General features: G+C 39.1%; 1 pseudogene; it reads left to right on the top strand.

Moving 5' to 3' along the window:
• The first annotated feature begins 19,410 nt into the window (after positions 1-19,410).
• Positions 19,411-19,997, top strand: LOC131187408 (cytokine-inducible SH2-containing protein-like; annotated as a pseudogene).
• The last annotated feature ends 1,732 nt before the right edge of the window (positions 19,998-21,729 follow it).

Raw genomic sequence — 21,729 nt, 5'->3', positions numbered from 1 at the left:
CCTGAACAGCCCGGCCCGCGCCGTACTCCACAGCGTTGTCTGCAGCGGGCTGCTCTGGTCAGGCGGCCGCAGAAGCCAACTCGCCCCAGAGCGCAGGTTTCTTTGTTGGCAGCTAGCGGAGGGGTGGCTGATTCCCATTAATCTCCCGCACTGGCCCCCACCGTCTCCGTTTCCTGTCTTTGCATATTTCTCTGTCTCCTCGCTCCCTTCCCCCCTCTAGCTTCTCCACCAAAAGCGAGCGAGAGACGGGAGAGACCGGAGGGGGGGGGGGGAGGAAGAAAAAAAAAATTCGCATCTGGCCAGGGAAGCGGCTTTAAAGGAGCGAGGAGGCGTCGTCCAGCGAGTTGCTTCCGCAGCTTGGAACCCGCGCCTGCTTTTTTTTTTCCTCTCAAGCCGCGGGGCAGGAGCCGCCTAGGTAAGGAAAGGGTGCGTTTGCGCGCGCGCGCGCGTGTATCTGAGAGAGGGGCAGAAAGTGAGGAGAAGGGCGGCAAGATGAGGAAGGGGGCCGCCTGGCTGGGAGCCGGGAAGGACAATGGGGTTCTTAGGTGTATGAAGAGAATCGCCGGCGGAGTTTGAGAGCGCGTGAGAGAGAGAGAGAGAAAGAGAAAAGGTTTCGGTCGCCTCTAGTTTGGACTCATGGTCGCGCGGCGTCCTTGGGACGTTGCCTGGATTTTGCCTGTGTGTGTGTGTGGCTCATTTTGAGTTGCTGAAACGCTTTCCCGCTCATCTCTACTTTGGGGGAGACGTTGATGCAACTTTGAGATACGACGGCAGGGACTGCATCTCTCTCTCTCTCTTTCTCTCTCTCCCCCCCCCCCATTTTTTCCCAGCCAATGGACTTGCGGCGTCCCATCTCGGTTGGTAGGTGGCGCTTCGACCTCGCAGCTCTTTTTGCCTGGGCGCTTCCTATGGCTGCAGAGTCGTAGGCGGTTTTCGCACCGCGTCTCCCATGTTAACCGGGTTGTGATTTCGTGAATTAACCCGGTTGTCCAAGTTCACTTGTATGTCATCCGTACATAGAGCGGGAGTATCTCTGCTTGCTCTCTAGTCTTGGGCTATATAGAGTAGTCTTCAAAAAAGATCTCTGGCAAAGTCCTTAGAGACCAGCATCACCTCTTCCTGTGGAAGAGATCTCCCAAATTTTAACTCTGTTATGACACAGATGTTCAGCTATAGGAAGAATAGTACCAGGCTTCCTACCCCCACCCCTTTTCTTTTCCAGGCTAAACTCTCACTTCCTTCAACTTTGAAAGACAAGAATAGTGTTGGTGGAGGTCTTGGTATCATCCTCCTCCTGTCTTTTTTTTTTTTTTTCCCCCACACACCAGACTTTGGCTGAGGTTGCTGGAGAGGCTAATATGATTACGCTGATTACACTAATTTAACCTTTCTTCTGAAAGGATTACACCACTCGTCTATGATCTGGTGGAGAAAGCAGGTATCTAGGTCTCAGAGAGAGAAAAAGTCTTCCTGGTTCCATAATGTAATGAAAAAGCAGAATTCACTTAGTGATTCTGGGGGAAAATAGATGTCATGGTTGGAGTATGGATAATATCCATGTGTTTGCCTTATTTGTTCTAAAGAGAAAGCTCATAAAAAATCAGCTATAATGGATATTTCTGTTTTCAGACTTCCATATTACTGCAGTCTTTTGGATACTTAGTATATTGGAGCACATCTGAACAAGAATAGTAATATTTGGATATAGCCTGTAGATGACATTAATAAGGAGTTCTTTTATAATGGATTCCAGTTTGATTTCCTTTAGTGAGTGGCAGAAAAGTGCTGCAGTGACTGTTCAATAGGATCCAAGTTGTTAAAGTACACATAAAGTCCTTTTAGAAGTTGGAATCAATTCTCGCCCTTCCCATTCTCTGGAGGTTAGCAGAATCCAGGACCCGAATCTGTTTGTTACTGAACCTCTGTGTATCTGAAAATGCAGTCCTGCAGAGCTTTAGGACAGTCTATTTTCTATTGGTGGAAACTTTAAGTCCAGTTCCAGGCTCACCTTGGTAGATGTAGAGTCATTGGCTTTGAAGATTGATTGTCTTCACACTAGGTTTGAATTGGAGAGAAGAAAACAAGGTGGTATGGAAGTATCCAAATCTGGCTGTGTTTTTCCTCCAGGTTCCCAAAATTATTTAACTTTCTCCAGATATGTTATATTATAATGCCTAGAATTGACAGGTTAGGAAAGGATCAGCTTGGAGATGGTTACAATAATCCAATAGTGGTGCTTGTTCTACCCTTGTAGAGCAACTCTTGGAATCAAAGACAAGGAATGGTGTGATTTACAGGATGGAAAGAAGAATTGATTCTTCAGTTCCTTTTTGGAAGTCTTCAATATTAAACCATACTCTGTACTATTAAACAGGGCTTCATTTGTCTGTAAGGCATTGAGAAAAAGAATTGCTGGTTCTAATCTGAATTCTATATTGCAAAGCAATTAAAAACCAGAATGGAACATGTGGATTGCTAACAAATGTAGATAGGGGAAGAAATCCATTTTTAAAACCTTGTTTTAAAAAACATGTTTGCTGGAATGAACATATGGTTAAAATGTGCAAAAGGAATCATGGCTAGCTGAAAAATTAAAAATTTGATTTTTGTATTAAAAAGGATATAAGATGGAGGAATAATACCAGGACAAAACATCAGATTTGATGGACTACAACTACAAAAAAATACTATGCCTATAGTAAAAATGAATGATGGGTGTTATAGTCAAGTGTTTCCTGAAGATACCCAGTTGGAGAAACTTTTTTTTTTTTTTGCTTTTGATTCATTTCTGGATATTTGGAGACATTTTTTCATCTTCATTTCTATTTGTTGAATCCAGATATTGTGCAGCAAATGGCACTTTAGGGGACTGAGAGGTGCAACAGCTAATTTTTACCAGGATATTAGTGTGGAACCTTTGATCAGATTGGAGACTCACTATTCACTTTAAATTAACTTGCTGAAATATGTAGAATTTGGCACTGCTGGTATATATCATTTTTTTGTGATTAGAGGAGCAATATTCATGAATCATGCAGTTGGATAATACATTTTTATAAGAAAGAAATCTAAATAACTTTGGTAGACATTGAAAATACCATGCATATTTTCAAATTTTAATTTCCTGCTGTCTATTCAAATTCCCCATTTTTCAGGGCAGAATGGATCAAAGGGGTGCTTGCCAGAGAGTCAGCAAGCATAAAATTATTCTGATTCTTTGGCATCACGTTATCAGAACTGATTTAGTCTGTGGACTTTATGAGACCAGGTTTAGATAGGAAAGCTAATCCCAAAGCAGTTGCACGCCTGGCAGAATTTAAAGCCTTTCTGGATTATCAGGAATTTTGTTATTTACCTGCCTTGCTTCACCCATCCCCACAGTGGGTGGTGATGCTCTTTCTTGAAGGTTATGCATTTAGTTTTTGTCATGGCAGATTGAATCAGTTCAAAAAAAAAAAATTACTCATGCAGACTACCATTTGAAACCAGCCTCGGTGTTTTCTAAGGTTTCCTGTATCGTCATGCCATTCATTCAGGTATTTTGATACAATTTTCTCAACAGAAAAAAGGCTGATCTGTGGAAATTGGGAGCTCTGAGGGTCTTTCATAACCAATATAGAAAGCCTAGTGAGAGGGACATGCATTCCCTTCTACAGCCATCACTAAGCCATCCTCATGTCCTCCAGATGTTTTGACTGATGTGCGCTGAACACCAAATGGCTGGAGATGAGAGTTATAATTCAAAGTATCTGAAGTAGAGAAGGATCACCATCCATTAGAATTACTTGTAGCATGGCTATGTTTGTACTATACTGCAAAATAAGTGGATCAGCACTGAAACCCCCAAAACAAAGGGGACAGAAGAGAAGAGAGAAGAGAAAATAGCAATAGCAAAATAGAGAATAGAATAATTGGAAGGGACTTTGGAGGTCTTCTAGTCTAACCCCCTGGTTAGGCAGGAAACCCTACATCATTTCAGACAAATGGTTATCCAATCTCTTCTTAAAAACTTCCAGTATTGGAACATTTACAACTTCTGGAGGCAAGTTGTTCTACTGATTAATTGTTCTGTCAGGAAATTTCTCCTTAGTTCTAGGTTGCTTCTCTCCTTGATTAGTTGCTTCTTGTCCTGCCCTTTGTATATGCTAGTGTATTGTATAGATGTGTTTTTGTAGTAATTAATATAAATTTAAATAGAAATGCACGGAATCCCACTACAGTCAGCTAAGTCACCTAAAGCATTGGTTCAGTAGACGGGTACCAGACTTGGACTGGAAAAACTCCTTCAATAGCAGAGGTATTTAGACAGTTGACTGACATTGAAGCTGGTGCTGACCGTCTGCCATAAATTAACTGCATGGTGACCAAAGTGTCAGACTGATTGGCTTTACTTTTTAAATTCTCTATGGGACCATCTCCCAGGGCTTGGATACTGACTGTTCCTATAGCATTAATGGAAAATCAGTATTGGGTTTTGTTTTTTTTGGCAAGCGTATCTTTTAAAGGAAGTATATAATATAACCCTTTATTACTCATTGCCATTGTGTAATGCATTGATGGTAATACACCATGGCAAGTCATTCTGTGCTGAGAAGCTAGGTCAGAAGCATGGAACTGAATGATTTTATACAGTGTATTGTTTTTGTGTTCTGTAAACATTAACAGCCTTCTGGGAAAAATCACCAGGGAGGCTGGACTTTCTCATTTAATTACTGGTGAAACAAATGTTACCATTAAAATACAGCTGAGTGGGATCTCCAGGATTGGAATGGTCGAAATGTAGTTCAGAAATGTAAGCTATTTTAAGACTTAGCTCCAGTTTATCCAATAGCCTGTTTGTTACAAAAAACTCTGTGTTAAGACTGTGAGGTTCAAAAGATCATGTGAAGCAGAAGCAATTGCATAAGTGGTATTATTTCTGATGCTTTTACCCCAAAACTATTACATTCTGGATAATGAAGAGACGGACAATTCCTGTGGTATGTTCTGGCTATATACCAGTATTCTAGACTTTAATTATGGGGGAAACAGTAGGTCCCATGACATTATAGAGATAGTGATGTTGCTTTCATACCAAGCAGGGTTCTTTTAGTCTTTATTTACAGAGGGATCCCTTTGACAGTTAAATCTTTCCTACTTGTGAGATAGATTACAGGTATCTTATCTATGAACAATTAAAATGGTGGTCACAGATATGTTTGTTGGGACTTTCTGAGACAGTCTGAAAATTTTTGATGTTTCTGAGTTCGTTCAGTGATACTATTAAAGCCCCCCACTTCGTCCCCCTCCTCCCAAATGGCTACTTCTATAACCAATAGTGTCCTCGGTGGTTGAAATGCTCTGGTATTATTTTGTCCTTGTTTTGAAGCCAGAGGTCAAACTTGTGTCTGTTAATTCTTTTGTACAGGGTTTGCCCCTTTTGTCCCATGCACTGTCCAGAGGAACAATGTTAGCAGATGATGGCATGTGGGGTTCTTGGTGCTCTCTGAGCGTGGTTGTTTTCTTACAGATGTTTCATGATGGTACCTCTCATGTTGGAGAAAGACCATATGAGGGCATCTCTAATTTTGTGTGTGTTGTTGCAGTCTATCATGGTGTTCTTTGTGTAGAAATTTGGGGCAAAGTAGACATCTGGGTTTATTGTAGGGTCTGATTTCCATGTTAGCATTACTGTGTTATTGTTTCTTGTTCTTTGTGAAGGTTTGGTGATTGTAAGTAAGTATCAGTATGCAACCCAATACCTGAGAAAGTATAGTGCCATTGTCCAATCTGGGTTGTAAGATATTGATAATTGTAACTTATTAATAATGTGGTTCAGTGGATTAAATTGTAGGTGATAGGTAATGTTCTTTTTTAGTTGTTTGATTTCTAGGCAAGACTTACGAAAAGACAATCTTGGCTCTATTGATTTGTCTGTTGATCTTACTGGTTGGGCAGTTCAGTCTCCTGAATACCGGGTTGAATTGTTGAATACCAGGCAGAGAAGAAATAATGGATGAAAACTAATCAAGGAGGGAGACAAGCTGGACTTAAGCAGAAACTTCCTAACAGTGAGGACAATTAATCAGTGGAACAACTTGCCTTCAGAAGTTGTGGATGCTTCATCACTGTAGGCTTTTAAGAAGAGACTGGACAGTCATTTGTCTGAAATGGTATTGGGTCTCTTGCTTGAGCAGGGGGTTGGACTAGAAGACCTCCAAGGTCCCTTCCAGCTCTATTCTGATTGATTGATTGAATCAGTTGAGCATGGGTCAGAACAATGAAGTGTAGCATAGAGCTCACTATAGATGAGAATGGGCAGTGTGCTTTGGATGGAAGCATGTAGATATGCTGACAATGGCATCAATGGACCTCAAGTAAAGAATCCATAATATGCCAAAATCTATAAGGCTGATGTACAATATTTTCTCAACTCTTATCCCCAGAAACTCTCCTCCATTCACTGTTGATTTTTGCTTTCCCACAGTGGTGACACAATATTGGGACTTAGTTGGGGCTCTGATATCCACATAAGATTTGAAGTCTTTTATGTCTGCTATTAAAAACAAAAAAAATAAAAATAACTCTATATCTGAGTAATGTTTTAGCATCATGTTAAATTCTTTCATTGTTTCATACCCAAAATACTGTAATGAATAGGAAGTTCCAGTTCAGCATGGGAGGAAATTTTTATTGAGTTGTCTGACCCTCCATTTTTAAAACATTATAGAATAACGTTTTTTTTAATAAAAAGCTCCCTAGCCTTAGGGAACTAGAGAACACATTTGCATCTCTTGCTACAATTATAATTCCTAGGATTTTAGGGACAGAAAATCAAAAAGTCCTTTATGGATCTGAAGAAAGTAGAATTCTCCCTTGTCTCCCTTTCTTTACTTGGTGGTTGTATGTGGGCTGGCAGGGCGATGATGGAAAAGTCTAGGGAACCGAATGCAAATATTTGCATTCTGTTCTTAGCTTCAGTCATTCAGCTTGTAAACACACTGAGTTGTTAGTAAATGTCTTGCCAAGGTCTGTGGCAGTTTTGTTCCAAGAGTCTAGCTGGGGCCTTGGGAGGAATGATGGAATATCTTGCCACTTTCTCAGCTACCTAAAAGCATGAATATGAACTTTGATATAAATAAAATTGTGCTCAAGGGTGGAGTGAGGACAGAGAGAAGGCTCCAACTGAACCAGTTAGGCTAGAACAGACAAAACAGTGATTTTAAGAGTGTTATGTTGCATACACTTGCTTGTGTCTTTGCAGAGACCTTCACTTTGAGAATGAAATTGTACCCCACTCCCACCCTCAGTGTGGGTAGACCATGATGTATATTAGCTAATACAGTATTGAAGAAAAAAGAGCCAGTGTGAATGCAGACTAGAAAAATACATGATTGAGATGACCTGTCCTCTCTTTTCTTTGGGGTGGCTGCCATTTTGTTTTGTCTAGCAAGCATTATTTCCTTGCCATTTACAGGGAACTGCCATTCCATTATAATAGGCAGTGAATTCACTTCTACAGAAGAAGTACCATTCCTTAAAATGTGAAATTAGTATTTTAACTGCAAAGTTTAAAGCATCCATTTTATTCATAAAATCCTTCATCCCACACCCTCCCCCATACAACATAAACAAGATTGGAAGATGAAGCCAGATGGTTGTTGGTGAATGCTGATTATAAATAGTGATTTAGTCTGAGTAAGAACTTGAGTACTGCAATTAGGACACAATCCTATTGTATAGGACAGGCATATCCAACCTGTGGCTGCATGTGACCCCGGACAGCTAGTAATGCAACCCCACAAGATTATAAATGGAACGTTATTGTGTGATTTATATTAACTATAAATCTAACTATATTATATATATTATATGTGGCCCAAGACAATTCTTCTTCACTTAATGCGTCCCAGGCAAGCCAAAAGTTTGGACACCCATGGTGTAGGAATCTTTAGTCTAACCACAGCTAGTTTCTTGTTTCCAACCATACGCCTCTGCAGCCCTTTTGCTCTTGTTCTCAGAGGCTAGAAAGGCCTATAATTTGGGGGGGCAGAAGGAGTGTAAAAGATGTTTTAGCTGTCCTGGTACTGGGAAACTCAATTGTAAAATAGTAGCACTGGAAGCTGCTTCTGTTCTCAGTTCTCGCTGAAATGAGCAAAATCTTTCACTTAGACTCTAATGCTGTATCCCAAGAGCTGCGCCCAGTCTCAAGGATATGAAGAAGAATAGAAGAATAGAATTTTTTATTGGCCAAGTGTGATTGGACACACAAGGAATTTGTCTTGGTGCATATGCTCTAAGTATACATAAAAGAAAAGATACCTTCATCAAGGTTCAACATTTACAACACTTAATGATAGTCATAGGGTACAAATTGAACACTTAATGATATAACACTTAAAGATAATCATAGGGTACAAATAAGCAATCAGGAAACAATATCAATATAAATCGTAAGGATACAAGCAACAAAGTTACAGGCATACAGTCATAATTGGAAGGGGATGGGTGATGGGAACGATGAGAAGATTAATAGTAGTGCAGATTTAGTAACTAATTTGACAGTGTTGAGGGAATTATTTGTTTAGCAGAGTGATGGCATCTAGATACAGAGTGTATCTAGTTGTTCTGGTGTGCAGTGTTCTATAGCGTCGTTTTGAGGGTAGGAGTTGAAACAGTTTATGTCCAGGATGCGAGGATCTGCAAATATTTTCATGGCCCTCTTCTTGATTCGTGCAGTATACAGGTCCTTAATGGAAGGCAGGTTGGTAGCAATTATTTTTTCTGCAGTTCTAATTATCCTCTGAAGTCTGTGTCTTTCTTGTTGGGTTGCAGAATCAAACGAGACAGTTATAGAGGTGCAAATGACAGACTCAATAATTCCTCTGAAGAACTGGATCAGTAGCTCCTTGGGCAGTTTGAGCTTTCTGAGTTGACGCAGAAAGAACATTCTTTGTTGTCCTTTTTTGAATGTACTCAGAAATAATCCTCTCTATGCTCAGTAGATACGCATGCTGGCACTGCAGTTTCAAATCAGCTTTGACTGAAGAAAACATGAGAACTCTAAAGTTTAATTCTGTTGGCCTTGTGCTTTTTTAACCCAATGAAGCTTGTTTTAGTCTGAAGCTGCATAAATGGGCTATAAGTGACTTACAACCAGTCCTTGCACTTATGACCATCATAGCATCTCCACAGTTACATGATTGTATTTAGGCGCTTGGCAACCAGAATGTATTTGTAATGATTGCAGTAACCTGTGGTCATATGATTGCCATTTGTGACCTTCCCAGCCAGTTTTGCTTTTAAATGCTTGCCTAGGTCTTTAGGCACAGCTCCCAGTGTGCCGAGTACCACTGGAACCACCTGCACTGGTTTATGCCAGAGTCTCTGCAATTCGATTCTCAAATCTTGATATCTGGTGACTTTTTCAAGTTGTTTCTCATCGATTCTGCTGTCATCAGGTATAGCAATGTCAACTATCCACACTTTTTTCTTTTCCACAATCGTGATATCCGGGGTATTGTGTTCCAAAACTTTATCAGTCTGTATTCGGAAATCCCACAGTAGTTTTGCATGCTCATTTTCAATCACTTTTTCAGGCTTATGATCCCACCAGTTCTTTGCTACAGGCAGATGGTAGTTGTGACACAAGTTCCAGTGGACCATCAAACCCACCACTGATTCTATGTCACAAACCAAAGGTTAGATGCCAAATGCTTATCTTCACACAGCAGGATAAACTGCAACAAGAACATCATATTATGATTTCACATGCTGAATGGAAACAGCTAAGGGATATTAGATGATATCATCATCATCATCATCATCGTTATTATCTGCCTGTCCAGATTTTCAAAGTTAGAAGTTAAAGCTATAATTCTATCTTTTACTGTTCTAAATCCATCTTGATAATTGTGAGATTGCCAAATTGGAAATTAAGCATTAAATATTGATGTTTCTAGAGAGATGAAAGGCATGAAGCCAGGTGGATTTGCCAAGAAGTTTCCACAAGGAGGGTTGACCTCGAAAAACAGAAGGAGGTGGAAAGAAAGCAACAATGAAGAAAAGTGAAATTATGATACAACAAAATAAAACAACATAGCAAGTTTTGGTATAGAAGGAAACAATATTACTGTTTGTTGAAGGGGAAAAGAAAAAAAAAACTTCATATTTGAGAGAAATTTCCTGTGAAACTTGTAAGAATAATCTGTGCCTTTATCTAATTTTCTTGCCTCTTTGCCACTATGTTTTTCCATTACGTTTTCCATCCTTTTGTTAACAAGGAGCGCAGCAGAGTGCCTAGCAATCTCTTTGCATATGTGGGAAGAATAATGCTGCAGTGGGACATCATAAAAGAATTTGCCACTGGGAAGTTAGGAAATGCTGGGAATGCCATTATCTGCATTTCCAGGGTGGCCCTGCTTTTTCTGTGATCAAATGGTTCTCATCCTTAAATTAACTGCTTCCTGCAATGATTTCTTAGGTTATGTTCTTCTATGAATGACTCAATGAATAGACTGCATTTAAATCTGCAGAACTTACTATCAGTGCTGGTGTATACATTTCAACTACTCACTGAGTTAAAAACTCTTTAAAAAAAGTTAAGTTAATTTTTTGCTCTCATTGATTACTATAATAAGAATTGAGTCAGCAGATGTCCTGATTCTGATTATCTTATTAGTTCAAACTGTGAAATTGATCATTCCTAGGATAAATCAATAGGACCTATATCCAATCCTTAACTCTATTTATTAGGATGCAAGTTAAGCTTTTGTCCAGAGTTGCAGGCATATTGAATTCTTTCTACATTCCTGAGGTTCTGTACTTAAAACAACAACAGGCACACTTAATACTAAGAAGATACTAAGACATTTCCTGTTCAAAATGTCAGATGCAGGAGTTGTGTAATGTGAAGGATGGGAAAAGGGGTGGAGATAACATTGTCCTCAATAGATTATGCCATGTCTGTTGTATGGCCAAAACGTCGTAACTTGAGTGGGTGTACACATGAAGATATTAAATCCCTAAAGTGCCATCATTTTGTTGCAGTTCTCCTTGTAGCTCATTGTGGAAGAGCAAAGACTAGAAAGAGAAAAGATCAGACATCCTCTGAATGGAAGTATCTGAGATCCATTAGGAACGATAAAACAAGTAAGGAATGCTGAATGGCAAGTGGGTAAAAATTAGACAAATAAGAGTTGTTTTTTTAAAAAAAAAAGAACAGTGGAGCACCTTGGTGGAGCTCAGGATTGGATCACTGAGTGGAAACACTTCATACTACAACCATTTGTTGAGAATCTATTGGGCAGTTAGATATAATCCTAATTTTTCCTATGTGTGTGTTCCAGAAAGAGGAAATATATCTATTTCAGTTTTAGATTCTAGCAGTGCATAATGCTTCCACCAAATATGGAAATATTATATATAAAGACCCAAATTTGATTTTGGTGATTTATGGTGACAGCTGAGCTCCTTGCTATGTGGAAGGTGCAGTTTTTCTCTAATTGGAGATCAAAATACTGTATAAGAAGCAATGTGCAAATATCTGGTTGAGAGCCAAAAGAATAGAAGCTGATTCTTTAGGGAAGTCTAATTCTAGAGATTTCGCTGATTTGCAATGCTTTGGCGTTTTTAACCAATGCAGAGTGAATGTCCAGCAACAGACACGGAATTCTTACTGCATCTTGTAAGATGCAAAAACTGATAACCAGTTATAATTTATATATTATATAACCAGTTATTATATATATATATATATATATATATATATATATATATATATATATATATATATATATATATATATATATATATATATATATATATATATATATATATATTTGGGTCTGCTTTCTGGGTGGATGTGTGGTGGTGACATCCTGTGTGGACCTCGTGAGTGTGGGTCTGGTGTCATTCATCATGTTGGGACTCGTTTGTCAATAAGGCGGGTTTCAAATGGCTGGTAGGCGGAGGTATCATCTCGTTTGTTCATGCTGTGTGGGCGTTTTCTATCTCAATGGCTTCTCTGATTATTCTGTTGTTAAAGTGTTCAGTTTTGGCGATAGTTCTGGTCTTTTTAAAGTCAATATCATGTCCTGTGGCTTTAAGGTGTTGGACCAGGGAAGAAGTTGGTTCCTCTTTTTTGACTGAGTTCTTGTGTTCTTCAATGCGTGCACTTATTCTTAAAGTTATTATTAAACCCGAACAACCAAAGACCTACATACAAACACCTGTGAAAACCTCAGAAAACATATATATATACTTTTGCTTTTGCTCCCAGAAGCACGAAACTGAAGCCTGAAGATGACGAATGAGATTTCGTCGAAACATCGCCAAGATACTTTCAATTTTACATGGGAGAAAACCCGAATAACCAAAGACCTACATACAAACACCTGTGAAAACCTCAGAAAACACACATATATACGTATACACACACACATATATATGTATGTATGTATGTATATATGTATGTATGTATATAATTTTTTGCTATATGGGCATGAACCAATATATTAATCTTGCTATATTATGCAAACTACACAATAGTTAAAACTAAGTGATTTTTTTGTACATGTGGTATCTTAAAAATCTGTTTTAGTATTCATTTTTCATTTGAGTTGTGAAGTTCTGGAAAAGCAGGCTCTTCCTTGGTTTCAAAGAGGGAAGACAGAAAAGTAAGATGATGGAAAGAATAGAAAGGAAAGGGGAAATAGAAATGAGAAAATGGGTGATAGAAGCTCTCTAGTTGTGTTTGCTCTCTCTCTCCCTCCCTTCCTCCCCCCCTCCTCTTTTTGAAGGCTTCCCATCTTATTGAGGTCTGTAAGTACTGTATATCAGCAAACAACTTGAAACTCCCTCCAGACATTAGCACTCAATGGGAAAGGGTGGGGAGACACGGGATGTATGTGGATATCAGAGTGGAATTTCTTCTGTGAGTACTGAACCTTAACATACTTTTAGTATTTGCCTGTGCAGACCCGGTGTTTGTAGAGAGCTAAAGATGCCACGGTATATGTGTGAATGAGGAACTGGGAGGCTGTATGAGGTTATATGTTTGGGGAAGATATATGGGTGTCTGTAAATAGATTATATTGTGCATTGAGCCCTGGTGGCACAGTGGTCAGAATATAGTATTGCAGACTAACTCTGCCTACAGCTTGGAGTTGGATCCTGATGGGGATCGAGGTTAATTCAGCCTTCCATCCTTCCGAGGTCAGTAAAAGGAAGAGCCAGATTGTTGGAGGCAACATGCTGGCTTTGTAAACTGCTCAGAGAGTGCTGTAAAGCACCATGGGGTAGTATATAAGTCTAAGTGCTATTGCTATATTAACTCAATCCACTTTTAGATTTGGTGTTGTCTACCTTTCAACTAACTGACATGCTATGCGTTCCACAGAACTAACTAACTGCAGAATTAAGTTCCACTACATTCAGTAGAATTCCATCTTTGGTAAGTGTACATAAGACCTATAAAACTGTAATTTTTTATTTGCTTTCTTAAGAGTAGGTCTGTTAAAATTGGCTAGCTGAGTAAATTTTACTTGATTTTCATGTGTCCTGGAAAAAATCCAGATGCTTCAGAATTCTTCAGTGAAGATTTTAAATGTTTGAAATGTGATGCCAACATATCCTTCATTCTGGGTGTATGGTGTGAATAAGGCATAGGTTCAGAGGTTAATTTTTCTTCTCATTTCACCAAGCTGTAAGTGTAAGAGATCATGTTTTAGTAAGTTAAGAAATCTATATGCCTACAGAATTGCTTTCATATTCCATAATGATAGGAAAGGCATGGTAGGCTAAACATCTTACCTGCATATGCCTCAAGAGACTAAATAATTTTGAATCGGGTTTATCATGATTGCACAGCATACTTTTATATTGACTTTGGATGTTTAAAGCCTCAATAATATTAGGATATTTCATGTACAAAACTACTTTTCTTAGTGTTACCCTACTAAAGTATTCTTCTGTTGCATGTATTTTAGATTGCCTATATAGTCAGCTCCTGAGCATCTTCTCTATGATTTTTGCTTGTGCCATCTTTTATAACAGAGGGATGCACTTTTCCTGTTTATGGCATGCCAGAATCTGCACACCAGAAAATAAGGCAAGATTAGAATCTTTAAAAAGTAGGGAGAATCAACATGAAACTAACCAAACCTCTAATTTTAATTTAATTACTGTTAAATTAATAGGATTGCTCCTGTGTATTTAACTTTTTTACCTGTTATATTAATTATTACACTATAGACTGTTTGGGGCTACTACTAGGACTGGAGGGCACAAGTTGTAGCACCCAGATATAATTTTATAAATTACAGTGTATTTATTTTAAATAAGAAGCCTCCAAAGTTATTGCATCTGTCACATAATTTTCAGTCCTATGCATTTTTCTCCCTGTACGTTACAAAAATATTTGGAAAACCAACTTTTAGCAGTAGTTCCTGATTAATTAGATAATTTCTGCAGTGAATTCCTGCTTGCTGAAGTTTGATTACTTTCCACCAAGGTTCTGCAGGGAATCCATAGTGAAAAATATTACTATATATAGGCTTATTTGCTTTTTATATATTTTCTCTTTCCTGTTTTTCTTTCTTTCTTATTGTTTTATCTGCGGGATAATAAGATTGAATGGAATCATTTTGAAATAATTTGCCCTTTTTAAATAAATTGTTTTAGTAATTCTAGTTTATTTAAAACAGCAGCCAAGTCTTATCAAGCAACATTTTTCTACTGCTCAATATGAGCCATGTCCAAGGTCGCCCTCCTTGTAGGAAAACAGAAGGCAAAACAGAAGAACTCGAGAACAGCAGAATCTCAAGATAATATTACCAAATATGATTATTTCCCCATGTTTCCCCCTCTCTCTTTTTTTAATTGTCCCAATTTCCCACGGTCAGATTTTTCATCTTGCCCTTGATTCCAATAAGTGGTTAGTAACAGAAATATTAGGAAAGTCTTTTTCATTTAGCAAAGTAAGTTAATGATTAGGCTCACCTTTAAGGTGTTCAGAGTTTTTTCAGGGGGAAGAAAGAGATAACTTTTAAAATAGAATGTGGGTATTATTTTTTAATCTTGGAGTATGTTAGAATGAGGGTTTGATACGACACATAGTTAGGATGAGGTATTTGCAAAGGTGTTTGTTTTTCTCCTCTCTTATGTCATTTGGGTGTCTGTGCTAATAACAGGAAAAAAGCTTTCCCCCAAAACAGCTGAGTTGTATTTCTTGCCAATAGGGAGGACCATCTGGATTCTTATAGGGTGAAAGCCCAACTTGGCCCACCTTTCAGCTTCCTGCTATAGTGCAAAACACAGGCTTGCTGTGAAACCCAAATTCAGTGTTCTTGGTAGATCTGCACCAGCCTGCTGCATAGGAAAGGGGTTTAAAGAATGGTAATATAAACATTTACAAGGATTTTTGGTTTTTTCCCCCTTGAAAATAAGAAGGGGACAGAATGCTAGTTAGCTGATGGCGTCCTTATTGTTGTCAGTTGCAAAGTCATGTCCGACGCAGCGTGACCCCATGGACAACGTTCCTCCAGGTCTTCCTGTCCTCTACCATCCTCTGGAGTCCATTTAAGCTCACACCTACTGCTTCAGTGAGTCCATCTAGCCACCTTGTTCTCTGTCATCCCCTTCTTATTTTACCCTCAATCTTTCCCAGCATTAGGTTCTTATCCAGTGAGTCTTTCCTTCTCATTAAGTGGCCAAAGTGTTTGAGTTTCATCTTCAGGATCTGGCCTTCTAAAGAGCAGTCAGGGTTGATCTCCTCTAGGACTGACTGTTTTGATCATCTTGCAGCCCAAGGAACTCACATGGCGTCCTTATAGAGTCCCAATTTCTGCTGGGGTTGGAACACCCCAGGCAGTGTTATTTGGGATTTGTATTGTAACTGAAAAGATTTGTGGTAGAAAACGTCATCATCTGGGAGTGCCTTACATGTAATTTGCCTTTGCAGCGGAACTTATATAAAAAACTAATAAACTACAAATTGGCTGTGTTGCTTTTTCCCCAATTACTATCTCTCTTTCTTGCTGAATGCAGTCTCAGTCTCCGAGTTAGTTTACAAAAGCCTTTCCTTGTATTTTCTCAGAGAATCCTTGAGGTGGTAGCAGTCTAATAGGAAAAAACAAGCTGAGATATTTTGAATGTGCTTGTGTTATCTGCCTAGGCATTATAAGGCCAATGTAGACAAGATCGGACCCTGTCACATTCACTTAATGCTAAGCAAGACATTTATAAAGTAAATTTTGCCCCATTTTACAGCCTTTCTTGTAACAATTGTTAAGTGAATCACTACAGTTTTTAAATTACCGTATTTTTCAGACCATAAGACGCACCAGTGTATAAGACGCACCAAGATTTCGAAGAGGTAAATAAGAAAAAAAGGTTTTTGCCCTCCCCAGCCCCCAGGAGCACTCTGCAGGCCTCTTAAACCCTCTGCGTGCCCTGTTTTTTGCCTGTTTTTTCAAAAGACGGGGCACGCAGAGGATTTGGGAGGCCCAAAACGCTCCCGTTTTTGCAAAAAATGGGATGAGCGGGGCAGGACTTTGGGAGGCCAAAAATGGCTGTATTTTGTCAAAAATGGCTATATTTGATGTACAAGATACACCAACATAAAATACACCTCTTAGGGAGAAAAAAGTGTGTCTTATACTCTGAAAAATATGGTAATAACACAGTTGTTATGTGAGTCTGGATTCTCTATTACCTTTGCTTGTCAGGTTGCAAAAGATGATCACATGATCTCAGGACACTGCAACTGTCAGTTACCAAGTGTTTGAATTTTGATCACCTGACCAAAGGGTGAATAGTTGTGTGAAAAACGATCATTAAGTCACTTTTTTCAGTGCCATTGTAATTTTGAATGATCGCTAAACAAACTGCTGTAAGTCAAGGACTTATCTGTATTTATTAAATGTCACCCATCTTACAGTTCAAGACAAGAATATAATATAAACATATATAATATCGAAGGTAGCATTTGTCCAACAATGCTAGCAGATGACGGGTGTTTTTGTTCTCCGTGACTTTATTTAATACATTTTTTAAAAACTCTCATTGTTGGTGTTGATCATTGCAGCTTGTGGCAAGGAAATGAAATCCATATGTGATATATGAATAAAGAAGTATTTCCTGTTATCTTTCCCAAGTTGGCCACCGCTCTTTACTGAATGGGTCTCTATTATAAGCATAACAAAAAAAAATCTCTTTTCAGTTTCTCCATAATGTACAACATTTTAAGCACCTTCCAGAGTTCAGTGGAGCTTACTGCAAAGTAAATGGATAGGGGATTACAGACTTCAAGTGTAAATGTGCCCACCCTCTCTGGGAAGAATTCCCACTGAATTTGGTGAGGCTCACTCTTCTAGTGTGCATATGTCTATATAGTTCTGATTAGTGGTGAGTTTCACATTTTGTTACCACCGGTTCGCCACGTGTGCTCACTCGCTTCACACCTTCCATGCATGTGCCCGGACTTGCACGTATACGCTTTGCTATCTTTTGCGCCTTCCGCCCATGCACCCGGCCTCAAAACTGTGCCTAAATAGCCCTGGTGGGCGGGCCCACCTGCGATTTCTGCTACTGGTTCGCCCAAACTGGCTGAATACCACCTCTGGTTCTGATATGAGGCAGGAACTGCAAATGAACTGCTTTGAAATGCATTAATGTGGTGAACTATTTATCTGATAAGGAAATAACATCAGAGAAGAAAGTCTTCAGTTTGTATTTCAGCCAAAACCTATGCACACTGCATCACTTGCCACTAAACCTTTGGGCCTAACCTACAGGAAGTGGGAAAAATGCAATCAGCAAATTTGAATAATTTAACTTTGGCACCTGATCAAATATTCTGGTAAAGGACTCAAAATGCTGATTGCATCTACCACGTCTGGTAAGTTAGACTTGTGGCTTACCAAGGAAGCTGGCGAATTGGCAGGAACGCAGACAGTTTTAAATTTACACTAGTATCAGACTGTAACTGCATGCTGTTGCTTTATGACCTCTGTATTTGGAGCGCTGCTTTAGGGGGGAGGGGCATTTTTATTTAAAAAACAGCATTTCTGATATGCAGAGTGATTGTGCAGCAAGAATGATATATACACACAGTGTACACACACACACACACACACACACATCCTAACAATCCAAAGAATGAAGAAAAACAAAAAAGATGGAGGGAGGAAGGGAGGAAAAACAGTCAAATCTCAGGAAAATGGTCCAAATGAAAATTGGTAATAGATTAGCTTTAACACAGAAATAAAGGAAATTTTGGATATTAAAAAAAACTATTTTGGGAGTGAAAAGTGTATGGACAAATAAAACCTCTTGTCCTGGGATTTGCCTTCCACTTATCTCCTACCTCATTTTGTTCTTGCACTTCAGTCCCTTCCAAATTAGTATGGAAAACTGGGGGAAAAAATCGAAAGATAATTGTGACAAGTTTCTCTTAATCAGGGCTCATTGTAGCACGTTAGTTCTATTTGGGTATTGTAATATCAGGAATTGGAAACGGACAACATACACCTAGTGAAGGAAAAAAAATTGTATATACAGGTGGTCCTTGACTTACAACAATTTACTTAGTGACTGTTCAAAATTACAATGGCATTGAAAAAAGTGACTTACAACTATTGTTCACACTTACGACCATTGCAGCATCCCCATGGTCATGCAATCAAACTTCAGACGCTTGGCAACTGGCACATATTTATGACAGTTGCAATGTCCCAGGGTCATGGTCATGTCATGAGGGCTGGGAAGTGGCTCAACAGGCTAATGCAGTCTGTTATTAACACACAGCTGCCTGCAATTACAATTACTGCAGGCTCGAGTCCCACCAGGCCCAAGGTTGACTCAGCCTTCCATCCTTTATAAGGTAGGTAAAATGAGGACCCAGATTGTTGGGGGGGGCAATACAAGTTGACTTTGTATATAATATACAAATGGATGAGACTATTGCCTTACCCAATGTAAGCTGCCCTGAGTCTTCGGAGAAGGGCGGGATATAAATTCAAATAAAAAAAAATCCCCTTTTGTGAACTTCTGATGAGCAAAGTCAATGGGGAAGCCAGATTCACTTAACAACCACATTACTAACTTAACAACTGCAGTGTTTCACTTAACAAATGTGTCAAGAAAAGGTCATAAAATGGGGCAAAATTCACTTAACAAATGTCTCACATAGCATAGCAACATAAACTTTGGGCTCAATTGCGGTTGTAAGTCAAGGACTTCTTGTATTGCACAAGGTTGTAGCACTTAGCTTTAAATAATCTACTTGAGCTGAAATGTCAGCCCAGTAAGTGCAGTAATTGGTTCTCACAGAATAAAACTACACAGATTATGACAGTGGATAATAGATCCTATCCTTTGATAGCAGAGTAAAAGCTCCCAAAGTTATTGGGTGAAGTCTTTCAAGTGAACATGTCGGAGCAGGTCATGCAGCCTCTCTTGCTGATGCCCAGGCTTGAAAACAACTCGCCTCAAACACAAGACCCAGAGACGGATTTACTGGGCATTGCCAGCATGTTTTTATATCTGCAAGAATCCAGCTGGTATTGGGGCTTTATGACAGCTGGGGAAGCTGAGCAGCTGTTCCAGAAGATGCCAGAGGGGACTTTTCTGGTGCAGGGCAGTGCTCATCTCAGCTACCTGTTCACACTATTAGTAAAGACCATTCGAGGCCCTACCAATATAGGTACTGAATACATTGATAGCAAGTTCCGGTTAGACCCCAATTCCTTCTTCAAACCTTGGGTTTTGGTTTTTCCAGTTGGATCCAGCATTATGTTCCTTCTTATTCTATGGAGAGTGGAAGTGATGCTCCTTGCCTGTCTACCATGCTTTTGCCTTCTTCATCCAAGGAGATGACAGTATATCATCCAGCCACTGAGCCACAAGGACATTTCTCCCAGCCTGTAGCACCTCTGCCGACTACAAATCCACCGATGCTCTGGAAGGCAAATGAATTGCCTCTGCCAAAAAGAATGAGGGACCCTTTTCAACTTTAAAGACACGCTCTCAGTCTGCCTGGGTCAAGCAACAGAAGTAAAATTTAAAACATTGGGCTGGCAATGGAATGGCTTTGATCCACTGATGGAGTTGTGTTCTTAAGCAGGCAAAGTAAATAAATTGCCAACAGAAAAGCTTGTTTTTCCCATCATCATCTCCCCTTTTCCCCCTCATTTACCTGATTCCATTTTTATGCCATGGAGGAAGCAGTATGCATAAGTACACAGATTCAAGGCCAAAAGCCCAAGGCATCTCTCTCTGATTAGCTTTGCGGAACTATTCTTGGCGTGTGCAGGCTGTTGAACTGTGGAATCACAATTGTATCGGGAATATTCAAGACTCAGAACTGTATTATTTATTTCCATGGTAGTTACTCTTTTTACACCCTACTTTTGAGTACATATAGAGTACCCCTCTTTTCCTTTTACAAGAAAAGTATTTAAAGATGGGCATAGCTATGTGACTTGCAGAAGTTCATTATGGACTTGAATGAAGTCTTCTGGCCATTGGCTACTCTATCATTTGTCTTGATGTGTTCATAGTCAAATATAAATATGTTGGAAGCATATAAAAGTTTCACTCCAGTTACAATCAACATAAAGACTTTAATTCCTATTAGCTGAATAGAATAGAATAGAATTTTTTATTGGCCAAGTGTGATTGTACACAAAAGGAATTTGTCTTGGTCCATATGCTCTCAGTGTACATAAAAGAAAAGATACGTTCATCAAGAATCATAAGGTACAACACTTAATGATAGTCATAGGCTACAAATAAGTAATCAGGAAATATAAATCATAAGGATACATGCAACAAGGTTACAGTCATACTGTCATAAGTGGAAGGAGATGGGTGATGGGCACGATGAGAAGATTAATAGTAGACAATAATAAACAAAGAGCTTGCTTACTTATTCTTTCCAAGTTTATTGAACTTGGATTAGAAAGCCCCCTTTTTTCTCCCTCCCCCTTCAAAGAGGATATTCCTACTTTGAATTAATTAGATCCAAATGATTTGTTGTTAAATTACCCAGTGAAGATTTCTATATATCTGTACTCTGTAGCATTGTCCTTGGAGAAATGGTCACATCCTGAACATTTCTATAGTGTATGTTTATATTTGGGAGAGAAAACTTGGGAAACGGGCTGTTTTTCTCCTATTACCACATTGGAGTCAACCCATTAACTGAATGTTAACTCACATTAGTGCTGTACCAGCCAGCACAAAGGAGCTTCAGGGAGAACACAATACCAGTACATTCTTTATCGCCCTTTTTGCTTGTGAGTACTTATCTACGTTGATTCTGATACTTGTTGAATAGAGTAGAGAGGATAGCAGGAATTAAGTGTCACTTCAGCTTCCATCTTTTCCAATTGCTGTAATGCACCTTATATTTATTGAATAGGAAGCTAAAATAATACAGCATTGGCTGTAAAAGAGTAAGAAAGAATTCTTAGCATTAATTCTGCCTTCCACGCCTTCCTCTGTCTCATGTCAACAGTAACTGACGATGGAGAATTTGTGTTGTCAAAAGATTGTCATTCATATATGTCAAAATCCTCAGGAGAGTTATGCTACCTGTGTGTGCTATAGGAAGGGATCAGATCCTAGGACAGTCTTTTTTAACATAGCCTTCGGATGGGGACTATAGCAGCCTGAATTCTAATTGGCCTTGCATATCTGATGCTGTCCTAGATACAACTTGAAACAAAACAAGCAGTCTGCTCCATC

This window comes from Ahaetulla prasina, chromosome 1 (genome assembly GCF_028640845.1).
Source record: "Ahaetulla prasina isolate Xishuangbanna chromosome 1, ASM2864084v1, whole genome shotgun sequence".
NCBI lineage: Eukaryota > Metazoa > Chordata > Lepidosauria > Squamata > Colubridae > Ahaetulla > Ahaetulla prasina.
This window is presented reverse-complemented; position numbering and strand designations above follow the sequence as displayed.